Raw genomic sequence first — 13988 nt, forward strand, 5'->3', positions numbered from 1 at the left:
TCTCTATTTCACACTAAGCGGAGATGTTTCTTAGAAGCTTTAGAAAAAGGCATCAAAGAAAGTGAAGAAAAAAATGTCAAGAACTTGTAAATAAACAGCTGGCTTGCAACATATGTATTTTCTTCTATATTTTTCAGGTGCCACAATCTACAATCCATATCTGCCAGCCTTGTAGCATGCAGCATAATTTAACTGTAATTGATAACGTAAGGGCAGATGGAGAGAAGTGTCAGCTCCTGCTCACATCCTCTGGGGATGCTACAGAAATCAAAGCAGATGGTCCAATTGCTTCTTATTTATGTGTTGCTGCTAGCTCCTCTGCTTGCAGGATAATGGATCATTATTGCCTGCTGTGCACAAACACCAATATGCTTTTAAATCTGGTTCTCAAACCTTATGAAAAAGCACTATATTTCATATTAATTTGTGAGGCTGCACTTAACAGGGTCCACTGATTTTAATTTATATCTTTCAAAAGAAAAAGGTTCAGCCACGGATTATTTTTTTCATAAAATAAGCAATCAAACGAGATTTCTAGTAGAACATAGTCTAGTTAAATAATCGTACATGCTTAGAGGATACAGAGCAGTTGGTTATTATTTGAATGATACAGTAAAATGTGGTTTTATCTATTGATCAGTCTTTGGCAAGGAAGGCAAATATCCTTAAAAAGATAACTTCAAATATATATTGGATAAGATACAGTGCTGTCACTTTAATCCTTTGTTTACCCAAAGACACTCAAGAATTCTTTCATAGACACCAGTTAGGAAACCTTCTTCTCCTTGGAGCTCAGACAGGCTACGGAACTTCCTGCACATCCAGTACATTATACCGAGCTCCAGTGAGTAAAACCTCCACGGCTGTACCCTTGGCAGTACAAATATTCCAGGGAAATTAGTCCCTACACCTTCTGGGACTCGTTGCAGTAAGTTTCAGTGATGTTAAACCCAAACGTTTCACAGTGTGACCGATATTTGTTTGCTTTGGCTACTACAGCAAATGAAAAAGTTAAGTCACTGTTTTGTACAATGAGATAAGCCAGGCAGCTGCAGTGCTCTGCTCAACAGGTCCATGGGAACTACCTTCACACTCATGTACTTTCTTTTTTAGCTGAGACAACACATCACCAGAAAGATTTTGCAAATACTTACTCCAAAACTTCAGCTACTAATACATAGTTTGTTCAGTTCTTAGAAGTCTGGCATGAAAGGGCAAACTATAAAGAGAGTTTACTGTCACAAAATAATTAGACAGTTTAACATCTCCAGCGTCTAAAGGTCTACAGAACACAGCAGATATTTTAATAAATTCTGAGAAGCTGTCAGTCCTTTGAAAGGACCAGGTGTCAGTCAGTGCAGCCAGTGAGTAAATCACTGAATGGATACAGTAAGGCTCCTTCCAAGTACGGGGCCTAAGAAGGAACAAATTAAGTTTAGGTTAATCCACCACTTATCCTACCCTCAAGGTGAATCAGTGAATGATTAACAGAAGAAAATGTTTAGTGTTTTATGCAGTGTTCAATTAATCCATTCATCTGCTAAGGTGCTTAGATACTCTGAGAGCTGGAGTTGATATTGAACCCTTGTTTTATTTACTACCCTACTAGTTTAACCAGATGTTGTTGTGATCAGAATTCACATATCAATTTTTAAGCAACAGGTATGGATTTTGATCATTTTTCTCTGTTTAGAACCTAAACACATCAGGTAGTAATATTGTCCAATGTCAGGGAGGAAATTACTTCTATATAGCAAATGTGCTACCACTGATGGAAGCTTTGGATAAATTTAGCAATCACCTTTATGATCGAGACAAGTTCAGGATACTAATTAGTCAAACTGAATTACATCTTGCATGCTAAACGGCAACTTTAAATCAGTGGTGTCTGGCAAATATTGTGGGTTGTTTCAAGGACTTTCTGAAACCACGAGAAACTAGTTTACAATCAGTCACATAACCAATATATGTTTACTGTAAAGAGTCTCAAAGCAATTTGGGTCTGTTCCCTTGAAAACAGTGGGAATTTTCACTGAATGCTATGTGTGACCTTTGTAATATTATTCAGAAGTCCCTATGACTGTGGATTTGAATGGAATTTTCCCTTTTTCCTCTGCTGTAAGAGAAAGGAAGTAAAATTGTGCTGATGTGTTACAGATTAAAGTTTAGGATCCTACAAGCCCAAGGAGGGAAACATTGCAATTGTATTTTTAATTTGTATCTTCCTACAGCTGATTTGAGAAATTTACTCGCAAGTTCAAATTGTAGTGTAAAATAGTTCAAAGGTGTTTATCCATTCTGTTTTCTGCATTTTTTTTCTTACCAGTGCTACCTCTAAATCTCAGTAAAAGTTTGACAGAAGCCATGAGTGCTCTTACTTCCACAGTTGCAACATAAAATTGGGGATTTTTTTTGTCATCCCACAAAGCATCCCTTTTTGCAGACTATTATTCTTCTGATCATTTATGTGCTATATACCGAATCAACACACTGAAGTTCTCGGCATAGGTTCTGAGGATGTTAGCACTAATTTTACATCCACAGTCTCATATACAGAGTATGTAAAATCAGACTATCACCTTTCAACAGCCCTACACTTTGCAGCAACCATTTTGATGGTGTATCCCTCTTGTAGGCAGCAGTGAGCACCTCGATCAACTATTTGCATTTTTGCATTTTGTATCTCAGCTGAATTTCGGTTTGTTTTGTTGGTTTGTTGTTTTTTTTTTATTGTTAACAATTTTTCATTTAGTCACATTGATATCAAACTTCTCAACGAGAAGGGTGGTTGAATTAAGTTCAAACACTCAACACACTAAAAAGCATCTCTCAATATTGTTCAAATATATTGCAGTTTATGCCAGATGCATAATTACATAGTAACAGTCCTAAAGAAATGTAATTACATTTGCTGGAAGACTGTTGGCATTCTAATGAACTTTCTCTGGAGGACTTAAATATAATTTCCTAACAGGTGACAACTTGAAACACTACTGTATATATCCTGGCATTTCAGCCCCAGGCAGTCAGAACTTTTCAGCCACATGCATGCAGTTCCAGATCACTCCTGTCTCCTTTTCCAGCTCTTCAATGAATGTTCTAACAGGTTATGGTTTGATTCCAGCACTGCCACCAGTGCCACACATTACATTTAAATACATCCTGCTGCACCTGCTGACTGGTGGCCAGACAGTAGAACCACAGAGGAAAGTAAGAGAAGTCCCTTCACACTGCTCAACATCACAACTTGAATTACACCTGAACACCTCTATTTCTGCAGCTGAAATCTAAGCTTAGGCTGTACTGACTGCTGGGCACTGGGACAGATTTCTAGACTCTATTTTGGCACAGTACAATCTGCTGTAACAAGTCCCTGGAGCTCCTGCAGTGGGCAGAGGGTTTACCCAGGGGCAGTATTTTAGCACAAGGACCAGGGAGCACCTAAGCCTTCAAAGCAGCACTAAAGTGTGAGTTAAGGGGTGACTAAGTTGTTCTGATCCCTGGCACGTGGTGGTTTTCAGTCAGTGCTAATGTTCATTCCCAAATCTTCGTTCACGAAGCCCAGCCATGAATGTTCATTACACTGCTGGAAGAGTACAATGCACTTAAATTTGCTGAACAAAGATCCAGTTCCAAACTCACATCTACACAGTGGGCAATGCAACTGCACATTACAATAGACTTTTCCACTGCATATGTTTGGAACATTACATAGTTACTTAGCTTATTTTCAGCTCTTGGTTTTTTTGATGCATCTTAAAGAAACCTCAGAGAAGATGGCCTTTAAAACCTCTATTATCTTCAAGTATTATACTGTCAATTTTTAAAATAATTCAAAAAAGCTTTTATCCTTGATTTTCACCAAAATAAGAGATGTGGTTCTGCTCTCCCTGCTACCAGTTTGAATCATAGTCTGCAGAGAAGTCATTTCTAAATTAATCATTTGCAGAGTAGAGTTAGTCCCAAAGACATTAAATCCTAACTGAGAAATACAAAAACTTTTCTCTCTTGTAAACCTCATTAACTGCCAGGACATTTCAATTCCTGATTTGGAACAGTAATTCACTGGGAAAATGAAATTAAAATCAATGCTGGACACACAAGGAACAGAAGAAAAGTTCTCTAAACAGAGTAAACTGCAGAGTTAGAATTATGTGACAGGGTTTGAATGTATTTGCCTCTTCTCTGTAATCCCAGAAATACTCAGACATCAAAACTAAATAGTTTCATTTAATAATCATATTTTTAGCTTTTTATATGGTCTTGGAATTGCCAGATAATACTTGAAATTTGTTATGCTTTGCAGAGGAAAATGTGGCTAACGTTTCAGCCTTAAGCTAAAGGTAAGATTCTTCTTTGAACTAAAGTTTCAATTATGACAAGATTATTGTGTTTCAATACCATTCGATCTATATGGATGGTAAAAATACAGTATCACTGTGAGGGTAAGTGTACTCTGAGGGTGCAGTACCACCCTAGCTGAGAATGCAGGATGACTCCAAGGTAATAGAAAATTGTTTTTTGTTAATTATAAAAAGAAAAAAATAAATTATGGTTATGGAAGCTGTAGCAAAACGGGCAACATAACTCTCTTCAGACAGGAACACCAAACAGCCAAGAAGGAATTATGGAAGGCCAAACCAGCAACCACCAAAAAGCAGGTCCTTCAGAGCAAACAGGAGCCCCCCAGGGGGGGATATCCCAGTTCTGCTGCACAGACACAGCATTAACACCATGGACACAGCCCAGGCTCAAGAGAAAAGCTTCAGCCCTTCAGTGTCAGAGGTGAGAGAGAGGAAAGTTGCTCAAAGGCCTTAAACTGCGATTTAAGGTGAACCTACAGTAAAACATGGGCAAAGGGGCTTGGGAAAAGCCTTCCCATACTGCAGGCCAAACCTCCCACTATCTTACATGGTCTTTCCATGAATGAGGGGACTCTGGCAGGCTCCAGCTGCATGGTATAGGAGACTTTTTCATAATGGAAGAAAATTATAACTGTGCATATGTAAGTAATTCTTCAAAATTAATAGAACTAACAGTGTGTGTATAGTTACTCACATGATTAAATTTTCAAGATATTCAGAACAATTATTTCATGGTTGCTAAATATAAAAGCCCATTAGATTCTCTAAAACTGTTATTTTGAATACTTTAGAAATCAACAAAATGTTCCCTTTTATAACAAAGAAACATTTGTTTAATATGTTCAAGCAAATGGATTTTCTCTGTCAGCGATTAGACTCTTTCTTCAGTTCTTTCTGGTTAACAGAAATTTTGATTGTCAATCAAATCTCAAATCTCTATACTTACTTTCCAAACAGTCACCTAGAATTTCTTCCCCTAGTCACGTTCTTGCCATAAAATAAATTAATGACACACTCAATCATTCATTTAGAACATGAAGGAATGTTCCTTAATAACAGTTTTTGTATTAACTAGCTCAATTTAAAAATATAATTGAACATGTAACTAATTGGAATATTCACATACAGGTATACAGTAGGTGCTAAAATAATTTTCCATAACTGAGACTTTCTGTACCCTGGAACATGCCAATAACTTGAGTTACACGCAGTATTGCAGCCAGAGTCCTGGTGAGAAAAAGAACAAGGCAACACCTTTGAAGCTGTATCAATTCTGAAAAGGAGTGTCCTTTTTTCATCAAATATCTGTTGATATCCAGACCCACACACCTGTTGTACTCCTGAGGTCTCCCAGTCAGGGAGGAAAGTTTCTCTGTGGTGTCCTAGAGGCAGCAGAGCAAATTGTTTGATGGGGAGAGGTGGTTCTGATTTTTATTTAATAGTCTATAAAATCTGCCTAACATAGCATAGCATGGTCACCAAATGATCCAAAACGCTTTGAAAGGCACTTCTGCTCAACAACTGCAACAACTCAATACATTTGATTCAATGTTTCTCTGGGGTGCAAGACCAGACCAAGAGGCAGGGAAGCTGTGAGCTGAGCACCTCTGGGCCTGATCCTGCCCAAGTGGACATGCAACATCTCAGGATGAAGTCCTCTTGCGTAGCGGCATAACGGGATTTTTTTGTTCTCTTTTCTGGAGAACCTTCTTTTTCTAAACTTATTTCCCAAAAGTTGTTGCTGTGCTATCAATATACTTTGCTATATTTTAGATGACCTAGTACTACTTAGCTTCATGATGAGTTTCACTATGAGAAGATAATCTGTGAGTTGTTCAACACGTTTTTAAAGTCAGCTGTGTATGAGGAAAGCTCCATATTTACACTGCAGTGCCTTTTAGCATTAACAAAAAGTTTGAGGTTTTTTACCCACCCTACCTGCACCGCCCCTGAGACTCCAGTGACAGGAGCTGCACCAGGCAACGTTTTTTGCAACAACTTCATTTTCTTTCTATGTGGAATAGCTTGTGCTGTTCAATTGCATGAGAATTAATGCTCAATACACAAATAACTTTAACAACTTAAAAACCTTGCTGAAATAACCACAGTTCTCACTGGTTTGGCAGCTAATGCATGGTCTGAGGTACTTTTTGTTTTGTTTTTCCCTCATTTGCAGAGCTAGTGCTAAAGCTGTTAAACTTTAGGTCACCTAAACATCACTGGCAATTCATATACACCCTGGGAGTTTTTGTCCTGTGACACAAAATGTTACAGTTTAGCATTACTAAGCAGCTAACACCTACCAAAACAATATCTGACAAAGATTTTTTTCCTTAATAAAAAGAGGGAAATAGAGTAACATCTTGAAATTACTGTGTCATGATTATTCATAAACACTTTATTTTCAAACCTGCAGAGCAGACATTAGTATTTTTATGCTGATCAGACTACTTTTGCAAATCCCACACCTTCCAAGTTTCTTTCTTAGTTACTGTATAAAATGTTTTGAGAAACTCGAGTTCAACTTGTGCTAGAATTAACACTGTGGTTCTGACTAACCATTACGTTCTTGAATACGAGGCAGTCTGTGGCAGGCTGTAATTCTGGCTGTAATCAGCAGAGATTTTCTCATGACTTTTAAACAGGTAGGTGTGACATCAATTGATCTTTGCCTGTAGGAGAACTAGAGAAAAAATAACAAAAGATGCTCACAGTCAATCAAACCCATTCTAACGAGAGCTGCTTTGAAGGCATAAAAGTATCTTCCAATACAAAAACAACCTGCTCTTAATTCCATTTTACACAGTAAACATTCTCTACCACCTACATGCCGTGTCTGCAGTTGTAACTTGCCAATGACAATGCAATGCTCAAATAAGCTGCAGTGCAACAGCTGGAATCTCTGGATTCACAACATACAGGAACACAGGTTTACCAGTGTTCTAAAAAGGCCTGAAATAAGACTTGCTACTCATTTAGGCAATACAATGAAACCCAGGAAAAGTCAAATAGAGTATAATTTAGAATTATAGTTAGATGAAATAAATTATTTCACCATGCCTTTCTTCTCAACACCCATGTTGAGAATTTCCAGAACTCTTATGAACTGTAAGAGTTATGGATGAGCCCTTATATCACATGAAAGGCAGAAACTGAATTTAACCTCTGATTCACACCACCATATCTATGGATTTTTTTCCTTCAGTAATAATGTAAGTTCTTCCTCCTTCTAAAAAGGATTTTTCACCATCTGAAGGTCATGTGCATATGAGAAGAGTACACTAGACCAGGTAAGCATGAGAACCTGAGCCAATGCATATAAATTATAATATGTATGTCATGTTATATTAAAACAGTTTTGTTATCTTCATACTCTGAAAATAGTTTCTTCCTCTTTCAATTACAGAGGAACAATCAGTTTCTTACTAGGTAAAAACACTTTGAAGTTAAAGCTCAAGATAAACCATACAGTAGATTTAGTGCAGTGAGTTTGATTGAATATATGCTTTAGTCTCTCTGAAAAAGCAAACCCAGAAAATTATAACATGAAAGGAGACCAAAGTCTGTGCTTAGTCCATGCCTGGAATACTTTTAAAACTAGCAGATTTGCTTTATTCTTCCATATATTTGTGTAACTTTCCTGAAATGACTGTTATTACTATTGCTGCTTCTGGCCTTTTATTCTGAATGTTGACCACCATTCTCTGCTTATGTGAAACAGTACACATTTAAATTCTTTATTATTTATTATGTGTCTTACTGTGAACTCAGACTACAGTCTTACTTGAATACAATTTATAAGATGCATTACTCCCTTGGACTCTTAAGTCCTACAATGTTTTGCCAGTGACAATGCTATGTTAATTGATGACAATAAAGCATCAGGACACACAGAGGATGTTTGGAAGAGCAGTTCCTTAAGGGCTAATAATTTGTTTCCAAGTCTTTAAGAATAAGATACTAAATCTACATTCACCTGTTAAATAAACAGCTTGAGTTTAGAAAATCTTCCTCATCTTCATTGATTCAAGCTGGCTGTGCAATGGGAGAACAGTCAGACACAGGACTTAGGAAGAGCATTTAGGAGTGTGCCTCAAAAGGCACAGGGAGAGGTGGCCAATACCACAAACCATATCTGGCTCTGTAGGATTTAAGCTAGTAACCAGACAGGTCACTGCAGCTAAGCTACTCAGAAATTTCTGCAGAAAGGTGAGAGCCAAGAAGAATGCCAACTGCTACCCTCTAAACATTGCCAAAAAGAAAAACTTTTTATGGGTGAAATCAAAATCTTGAAAGGAAATCTGTAAAGTCAGCTTTGATCACAAATAGTTTCTTACCCCAGTACCTGTCTGAACTCCACAATTCATTGCATTTGGTCATACAACGGTAAACGTATTTTAACTGGAACCAGAGTTACCAACTCCTGGTCTCCTGCATACGCCCATAAATAGTTCCATTGAATTCACATAAAATCAACAGCAATCAAGCATGCAAATGACAAAAGGATCAAGATTTTGTTTTCAGTCTTTTCAAAATAAAAACAAAATGTCAGTGGTCTCACATTTAGGTTCCTTTTTTTAAAAAAAAAAAAGTCCTTAAAAAAATTCTGTAATTCTTCTACAAAATTCTTAGAGTATAATAGTACATGTATAGCTGGCTAATGCCTAGACTTTGAATATGTACATTACTTGTACTAATTAGGTGAGTTTATGAAAGAATTCTTTGTTTTGCACATTGGATAATACGATTCTGAGCTGTATTTACTCTTGTTACCACTGGGTTGGATGAGTGACGTACTTCTTGCAGCTGTAAAAGGTTTTCTTTATACCAGCTTTGCAATGAATTTACAGTGAATGCTGAAATCTGTTATTACTTTTGTATTTATGATAGGGTGAATAATAAACTCACTGATTACATTTAATGGGAGCCTTTTCCTACCTGTGATTTTCCTCAAAATGTTTTATTTGCAACCTGAAAGGATATCCTTGCACGTCAGAGAGGTGCATCTAAAGATACTGTTATCACAGTATGTCATACAGTTCCCTGGTACAGCTTGCTAAAGATGATGGCTGAGATTAAATACAAACCCACTTGGCAAAGGGCAGATGGCAAACAATTGCATCTGACCTTTGTCAAAGAATGCTCATTCACAACTGCCTCTCATCACATCCTCCTACATCTTTCCTGAGGGACCAAAGAAAAGCACTGGCATGTTCTGTGCAACACGGACTGTGAACTGCTGCCCTGCCTACTAACACGGTGTGATCGCTGCTGTCAGCCCAGGTCCTGACAGCTACTGCTCCCTGACAAAACTTGTAATAATAACCACATGCCACACTTCCAACTTTTACCTAAACTCTTTGCTCCAGAGCCTTTTTAACATGATTTGTAGTAGCAGCACACAAGTGCTAATAAAGTACAAGTCGGAAAAATGGCACTTCATTTAACTGCATAAGATTTACAGCAATATTTTCTATTTGACTCAAAGTTGGACTCAGATCTGAGCAGTTAGCCAGATGAACTGGGTGGTTAACTCTAAGATTTTAAGATTAGTTATTTCTTATTTATTTCCAGCAACCAGTGAATACCTTTAAACCTCAGCTCAGAGCTCATGGTTGTCCACTCTCTCAACAAACATATATCGGACTGGAAAGTCAAGTAACTGAAACAGCCTCTTAATATTAACCTTTAATAATTATTTTTCTTTATCAATTATTTTTTCTTGCCATAAGTAAATACATTGCAAGCAGTGCTAGTTCATGAGGATGCACATATCGGTGTCACAGATAACAGCACATGAATAGTACAAGTGTGTTAAGAGCACCCGTGGCTGTATTGTCATTTGCATCACTTCCAGTTTCCTTGGTTGAGGTGAAGCAATCTTAAATGCAATTATTGCCTCTTTTTAAGCACTTTTAAAAAACTTGAGTGAGCTCGGTTTGAATGTAAATACTTTTTCTTTTCTTTTTTCACTGTATCACTAGAGAAATGTAATTTTGAAATATATTAGAACCAAAGCTGAAATACAGAAACCACAATCACACACTACACAAGAGGGAAGGGCAATTCTTGTTTCTTTTCCTCCAACCCAGTATATGAAACAGTGGTGTCCTGAGACCAAGAGAGATTTTGAAAGTAACTGCTTGAAAAAAAAGCTTTTTTTACATAAACTAAACAATCCAAAGGGATCATGCGCAATATATAAACTGAAAGGACATATAGAAAGCTCCATGTCATTTAGTCAGGAAAATGAAGTTAGAAGATCAGATAGCTCATGCCCACGTGTAGCCTTCCTGGGGCTGCTTTGTAGAAAATCCATAGCCTGTGTAACCTGCAGATATGACACCGAAGCCAGGCAATCCCCAGATGCCTTTAGCAGCCACAGGACATGTTACACAGCAGATTTGCAGGAAGGGTGCAACAAAGGTGGTGAAGGGCCTTGAGGGGAAGCTGTAAGAGGAGCAGCTGAGGGCACTTGGTCTGTTCAGCTGGAGAAGAGGAGACTGAGGGGAGACCTCACTGCAGTTACAACTTCCCCAGGAGGGGCAGAGGAGGGGCAGGCACTGAGCTCTGCTCTGTGGTGACCAGTGACAGGACTCGAGAGAATGGCCTGAAGTAACACCAGGGGAGGTTTAGGTTGGACATTAGTAAAAAGTTCTTGACCCAGAGGGTGGTTGGGCACTGGAACTCCCCAGAGAAGTGATCACAGCACCAAGGCTGACAGAGTTCAAAAAGTGTTTGGACAATACTCTCAGCCACCTGGGGTGATTTATGGGAATGGTCCTGTGCAGGACCAGGAGTTGGACTCAATGACCCTTGTGGGTCCCTTCCAACTCAGTATATTCTGTGATTCTGTGACTGCTGGATGACATCAGTTCACCTTGCCACCTCCTGCCAGACGAGACTGTCATAGTACCTACTTAAAGACTCCATCCTACATATTTGTAAGCTCAGGTAAAGGACATTCCTTCTGACTTCATCCATTTAACTGAGCAAGGATGCCTTCTCAGGACCAAATCCTAAAAGTAAGTCATTGTAAAGAATACAAGATATGTGACAAAACAGCGTAGGGGTTCTTCTTTCTATTATCACGGACTCCAGCAACCAGAGACTGACAGCTGAATAATTTGTGTGGAATTAGTACCTTTCTCATCACATCGTCAAAGCTGCTGCCAGTCTCATCGCAGACTCCTGGGTCTTTGTCTCTTATAAAGAGTGTGCTTGATAGCAGCTTGTTACCTCCCCCTGAACTCACTCCTTATTTAGTCTTCATTTCCAGGATTTGGCCTCATGGCTTTTTACTGGCTCCAGGCAAACCACAGTTTGCCAATCTGGAATTTCTTCCCTTTCCTGCATGTTTTATAGCCCCCGTTCTCCCACGAGGTAAATAAGAACTATTCTCAGATGAATGGACAGTGCCTATCCATGGCTATATTGAGAAAAGAGCATCCTGAACCATACAATGTTGGATTTGGAGAAATTATAAGCTTTTAAAATTTAATGTGAGAATCAGTTGTCTATATAATGTCATACAGAAGCAGAGCAGTCTGCCCAAAAGGTAGTGTGTATTTTATAGCCTGTTGGGTTTCAAAAGCTAGGGTTAATTTTAAGAGTTACTGGGACTCCTCACATGCTAAAGTACTTTGCTGAACTGTGACAAGATGAAAGGAGGTGAAAGTAATGAGCAGCTTGAGGGTGTATATTTGTTTTAGTCAGAGGAGCTTTATCATTGACTTTAATGGTGCCAGGCCTGTATACCCAAAATTAAACAGTGAGTTAGGTATTTGCATACATTATAGGCTAATAAGCCAGTTTAGAAGTATAATTGTATGAAGGAAGCATACACAGTACCATAGCACCACCAGACTAATTGGTACATCTTTAGCAGATTAGGATGGTTTCCTTTATCATTTTACATCTGTTTTTGCTTTAGCAGAGATCTGTATGCCTTACACTAGTCTGATAAGCTTAATTTTAGGTGTATTGTTTTCAGCTGTACCAACAGCTGAACTGACAATCAGTAAACTGAAAGCATGTTTTTTTGTTTGGTTTTTTTCTTTCTTTCTTTTTCTTTCGTTTTATTCATTCCTTTAATTTACTTATTTATACCTATTTTACAGCTTTGGTCAAATTTGTATCTGTGGCAAGTTTACAGCACACCCTGCTTAACTTGGTAAAGCCAGACTGTTCTCTCATACGTAGTAAAGCTTTCCACATTATGCATGTTGTGTTTTATTTCACTGTTTGGAGGACCTTTTATGAAATCAGCAGCTAGACGGAAGGAAATCATTTGCATACTTGGCTCCATACACCTGGAATTCCTTAATTTTAGGGATTAACAAAATGAGTCTAATAAAAAGCATAGGGCCTTGTTAATCAGCTCTGTAAACTCCCTTCATTAGCTGTTACTTGCTGCCAACATGAGTGCACATTTCAGGAAATTTACATTGTGCAGGTCAGTTATTACTATTTTATGAACTGATTTCTAATTTTATGTGACACAGTTTGTGTTTTTAGTGTTCCTGAAAGTTAAATAACATTTTTTTTTTAAAGTCTTGGATAGTGTGTGCCCTTGTGCAGCCTCATTCATGACCCTTTCCATACATTGGGACCACAATAACATCAGTTTACTGAAACTGACAGTACAATATAGTGTCATTAATATAAACACGTGCTTTGTATTGGAGTTGATGTGGAAAACTTTCCTTCAGACTATAAAGTATGGGTTATAAACACCTGTAGTTTTGTCATCGTTTGTTCATTTTTTCAAACCAAAGCAGGAAAATATTTCTAAACTTATTATGAAAGCCAGTAATCATAATCACTTTCTCTTACTATATCCTACTGGAGTGAGTACAGCTCATGTTTTCATTGTAGTTACTGCTTGTTCACCCATTGAAGACCTGATCTGAGTCCTGCAGAAGCATTTGGAGACATTTTCCCCAACTGATTTCAGTTGGCTTCTATCAGGCCCTTGATTTCAAGGAATATTTGGAAATATGCTATTTACTTTACTAATAAAACAATGAGAATCTTAAGTATATTGGTGCTATGCTTGCAGTGATAAAATTTCTCCTTCCCTCTTCTCAATTCTTTCTTCCGCAAAAATAAGATTTTTTTGGGGGGTTTTACCACTTGAATTTGATGCCTACCCTTCAAGGTTTGAAATCTCCTGTTCTGGTTATGTAGCAGCTATAAAGCAAAAGTGTTTAGATACATTAACTTCTTCCTGCCTACTGGATTATATTTGGATTTTGAACATCCACTATCCCAATAGGCTGACTTAACAAATTTGACTTGACATCAAGTTAATGCGCCTTCATTTTAGAGCAAAGCAAGTTTAACCAGTGAGGAAAAACTGCCCATCTCCATGGTGAAAGCAAGCACGTCCCAAGACCTAGAGTGCCTCATCCTGAGGATCCAACACCTTAAAAGAAGTTAATTGTGGAGACTGAACTAAAGGAAAATGTGATTTGTGACTAGGATGTACTCATCTCCTGATCAACCTCCTACCATCTTGCCATTATTTTAACATTTTATCACAACAAGCATGCAAAAAGTAGCTGAAATAACTTCAAGTGGAATAGAATTATCTGCGATTACTAAACATTGCCAAAATGCAGA

The sequence above is a fragment of the Lepidothrix coronata genome, unplaced genomic scaffold (assembly GCF_001604755.1).
Source record: "Lepidothrix coronata isolate B3197 unplaced genomic scaffold, Lepidothrix_coronata-1.0 Scaffold54, whole genome shotgun sequence".
Lineage (NCBI taxonomy): Eukaryota > Metazoa > Chordata > Aves > Passeriformes > Pipridae > Lepidothrix > Lepidothrix coronata.